Source organism: Oryctolagus cuniculus, chromosome 1 (assembly GCF_051225735.1).
Source record: "Oryctolagus cuniculus isolate XC-2025 breed Fujian yellow rabbit chromosome 1, ASM5122573v1, whole genome shotgun sequence".
In the NCBI taxonomy this organism is placed as follows: Eukaryota; Metazoa; Chordata; class Mammalia; order Lagomorpha; family Leporidae; genus Oryctolagus; species Oryctolagus cuniculus.
In genome coordinates, this window is record NC_142867.1 from 111,518,745 (window position 1) to 111,523,474 (window position 4,730).

General features: G+C 54.1%; 1 pseudogene; it reads left to right on the top strand.

The window, feature by feature from the left end:
• The first annotated feature begins 3,003 nt into the window (after nucleotides 1-3,003).
• On the top strand, nucleotides 3,004-3,099 carry LOC127488418 (small nucleolar RNA U13; annotated as a pseudogene).
• Nucleotides 3,100-4,730: the final 1,631 nt, after the last annotated feature.

Here is a 4,730-nt window from a genome sequence, read left to right on the forward strand (position 1 = left end):
CACCCCAGCTTCAATCAGTGAAACAACCCGGGGAGTTTAATGGTAAACGAACTGCGAGAGCCCTTCCTGTGTGAACTCCAGAATCTGCTAGTGTTCCTCTTTTACCTCCTTTTAGCAGATGGCCAGCCAGGTATGGCTGCGAGAGGAGGCAGAGGAGAAGCTCAGGAAAGCCAAGTTTATTACCATCTCGGGTCTGAGAAGCAGGAGGCAGGCCAGGCCACTGGGAACGCGGGAGGAGGCGGAAGGCAGGGTGGAGGGGTAGCTGTATGCTGCTGCCTCCAGAGGCGCTTCAGTGGGCAAGGCAGGGCAGGACGGGGCAGGACAGGCTGGTTTGAATGATTGTGGTGGTTTGGGCTGGTTCTTAGTCTGGAACCTGGCCTTGGATGGGGCAGAGGAGCCTGGCCTGCTAGGGTGTGGGAGCCACGAGGAGGCCTGGCCCTGCGTTGTTTGCGGATGAAGGGCAGGGCTCTTTGCTGCCTGGGAGAAGGGGCTAGCCCAGGAAGGGGCAGGCTCAGAAAGTCAACACATCCTGATGTTTAGAGCAGAAGTCAGAATACAGCACCCACTTCAATAGATCCAGCCAGATCCAAAATTCTATTCTTCCTCTCCCGATCCAATACTTTAAGATCCATTCCCCAGGCTTCCTTCAACATAACTGGCATTTGAGGAATACTTTTTTTTTTTTTTTTTTAAAGATTTATTTTGAAAGTCAGAGTTACACAGACTCAACGGCTGGAGTTGTGCCGATCCGAAGCCAGGAGCCAGGAGCTTCCTCTGTGTCTCCCACATGGGTGCAGGGGCCCAAGGACTTGGGCCATTTCCCACTGCTTTCCCAGGCCATAGCAGAGAGCTAGATCGGATGTGGAGCATCTGGGACACAAACCGGTGCCCATATGGGATGCCCGCACTGCAGGTGGCGGCTTTACCCGCTATGCCACAGCGCCGGACCCACTTTTTTTTTTTTTAAGATTTATTTATTTGAAAGGCAGAACGAGAGAGAGAGAGAGAGAGAGAGAGAGAAAGAGAGAGATTGAGATATCTTCCACCCATTCGTTCACTCCCCAAATAGCTGCAACAGCCAGGTCTGGGCCAGGCCCAAGCCAAGAGCCAGGAACTCCATCCTGGTCTCCCACATACAGGTGGCCAAGCACTTGGGCCATCTTCTGGTGCCTTCTCAGGCAGTGAGCAGTGAGCTCAGTTGGAAGCTAGGAGCTCAGACTTGCATTGGCACTCTGATGTGGGATGCTAACATTCTAAGTGGCGGCTTCGTACGCTGCACGGCAACACTGGCCCCTATTTGAGGAATCTCGATAAAAAGTAAAGAGGATGGGCCAGCCTGGTGAAACAGCCAGTCAAGCCGCTGCCTGTGATGCCGGCATCCTATGTGAGCCCAGGTTCAAGTCCCGGCCGCTCCACTTCCCATCCAGCTCCCAGCTCCCTGCTAATGCACCTGGGAAGACAGTGGAAAATGGCCCAAGGGCTTAGGCCCCTGCCGCCCCCGGGGGAGACCCAGATGGAGTTCCAGGTTCCTGGCTTTGACTGAGGACCGGTTGTTGAAGCCATCTGAAGCATGAACCAGAAGATGGAAGATCTCTCTTTCCCTCTCTCTCTCTCCCTCCTCTCTCTCTGTCTCTCTCCCTCTCCCTTTCCCTCTCTCTCTCCCTCCTCTCTCTCTGTCTCTCTCCCTCTCCCTTTCTCTCCCTCTCTCTCTTTCTCTCTCTCTCTCCCTCTCTTTCTCTCTCTCTCCTCCCTCTGCTGCTCTTCCTTTCAAATAAATAAATAAATCTTCAAAAAAAAAAAAAAGTCAAGAGGATTATCTGTGCTGCTTGTGTACCTTTGTTAAGTATGAAATGATGTCAGAACAAAAAGTGAAACAACGTGTGAACTGAAGACTCTCAGCCTTCTCCTGGCAAACCCTGTATTTCCTCACCGGTCACGCGGGGGCCTGCAGTGGCTTGAATCTAGTCTCAGATCCAGAAGAGGCGGTAGGGTTAGTTCCTAGGGGGACGACCAGCAGAGAGCTGCAAGGCCACCTCCTCCAGGGAGGCCCATGCTTGTTGTTCAGGTAAGGGAAAATTAACTTCAGATGGAGAGGAAGGGTCACATTTTTTGCTGAGGGAAGCTCAGCTAGATTCAGGGTTGTTGGTCTTTGGCGTCTTTGGAATCCAACCACACGTTCCCATCCTAAAATTCCAAGTCTCACGCTTTTCCAATCATTGTCTTATTTTTGACATACGAGACCCGGCTGGGTTTCGGATTCAATTCACATCAGCAGTCAACCCTCTGCAGGGGGAGGTTTAGGTCTGGTTATCAGAATCTTGCCCCTGAAGCTACAGAAGGGAAGCGTTTCTTTGCAGGCATTTCGGTCCCTTTCCCAAACCTGAGGTGGGGACACGAAGCCCAGAGTTCAGAAAGTTCCAGATTCCACTCCGCAGGAGTCTGTCCCTGAAACCATTGCCAGTACCAGTAATCCTGCTGGCCGGGAACGAGAGCTACTCTACGGCGAGATACGGAATGTGTTACGGGCATTGGACCTGCCGTAACTGTGGAAGGAGCCACAGAGGTGGGGGACCCGGACAACAGTCAGAGGAGCAGGAGGAGCCTCCCACGCGGGCATCGCAGCTCACCAGAGGCTGTGACGGGAGGGTTTGCTGGGGGTCTGTGTGGCCGCCACCTCCGTGGGTCTGGAGGCGCGGGGACTCGGCAGCGGACACGATCAGAGCAAAGCGAGGACAAGCTGGAGCTCACTGACATTTCTGTCGCCACGTCTGCCCACAGGGACCTTCAGGGAATGTGGCTCGCTGCTTCATTTCTGCCTTCCAAATCGCATGCAAATGCTTCGTTTGCTCAATTCTGACCCGAAACTGTTCAGGGGAAGGGGTTCCGGGAAACACAGGCTCAACTCAATCAAGATCACATAACGCAAACCACACTAAGGCACAGCGTGTGACCTGGGTTGCATCCTGAATTGTGAGAACAACAACCCTTTGAAGACCTTTTGGGATTCTTTTGTGGTACAGAAGCATGGGTGGTGACTGGGGTTTTCACGTTCTCCTACGAGATGTGTCTCCCTCACCTTGGCACTTTACCCATCTGATTTTTGTTTAAAAAGGGCATTTTAGGGAACTGGAGATGACTTTTATTCGGACTAGCTGTTGCTGTAGAATTGTTCTACTGTCTAATGCACAGCGAGCCAATCACGGACACTGAGATGGGGGTGGGGTGATTTCCTCACAGCCAGGACGAGGACAAGGAGTCAGGCGGCTGTCACCCATTCCCAGGCTCCTGGAGGCAGGAGCAGTGGCGAGTCTCATTTTTAAGATTTATTTACTGAGGCTGGCGCTGTGGTGTAGCAGGTAAAACCACCGCCTGCAGTGCCGGCATCCCATATGAGCGCCGGTTTGAGACCCGGCTGCTCCACTTCCCATCCAGCTCTCTGCCACGGCCTGGGAAAGCCGTGGAAGATGGCCCAAGTCCTTGGGCCCCTGCACCCTCGTGGGAGACGTGGAAGAAGCTTCTTGGCTCCTGGCTTCGGATCAGATGGCCATCTGGGGAGTGAAACAGCAGATGAAAGACCTCTCTCTCTCTCTCTGCCTCTGCCTCTCTGTGACTGCCTTTCAAATAAATAAATAAATCTTAAAAAAAAAAGTCACAAGGCCGGTGCCGCGGCTCACTAGGCTAATCCTCCGCCTAGCGGCGCCGGCACACCAGGTTCTAGTCCCGGTCGGAGCGCCGGATTCTGTCCCGGTTGCCCCTCTTCCAGGCCAGCTCTCTGCTGTGGCCCAGGAGTGCAGTGGAGGATGGCCCAAGTACTTGGGTCCTGCACCCCATGGGAGACCAGGAGAAGCACCTGGCTCCTGCCTTTGGATCAGCATGGTGCGCCGGCCACAGCGCGCCGGCCGCGGCGGCCATTGGAGGGTGAACCAACGGCAAAGGAAGACCTTTCTCTCTGTCTCTCTCTCTCACTGTCCACTCTGCCTGTCAAAAAAAAAAAAAAAAAGTCACAGGCAGCGGCTTAACCCACTGCGCCACAGTGTGGGCCCTGAGTGGCTGCTCTTAGAGACGAAAGCTGGGAAGGAGCAGTGTGTGGTCTCTTGTCCATCTGCTCGTGGCCGTCCTCTGCTATCAGTGACAGGAGGCTGGTGTGCTCTTCTGAGAGCGCTGTGAGGGGCGTGCCGAGTGTACTGTGGTCTGTGTCGTCGTGACTTGGATCAGGGTCTGGGGTTCTTGTGAAGCATCGCAATATGGAGTCCAGTGTGGGGCATGGACTACAGAGGAGAAAACTGAATTATGCATCTTGAAATCTGGGGTCTTGAGGCACCCACTGTTTTGTTTTGTTTTAAGATTTATTTAATTGAGGCTGGTGCCGCGGCTCACTAGGCTAATCCTCCACCTTGCGGTGCCGGCACACTGGGTTCTAGTCCCAGTGGGGGCGCCGGATTCTGTCCCAGTTGCCCCTCTTCCAGGCCAGCTCTCTGCTGTGGCCAGGGAGTGCAGTGGAGGATGGCCCAAGTCCTTGGGCCCTGCACCCCATGGGAGACCAGGAGAAGCACCTGGCTCCTGGCTCCTGCCATCGGATCAGCGCGGTGCGCCGGCCTCAGCGCGCCGGCCGCGGCGGCCATTGGAGGGTGAACCAACGGCAAAGGAAGACCTTTCTCTCTGTCTCTCTCTCTCACTGTCCACTCTGCCTGTCAAAAAAAAAAAAAAAAAAAAAAAAGATTTATTTATTT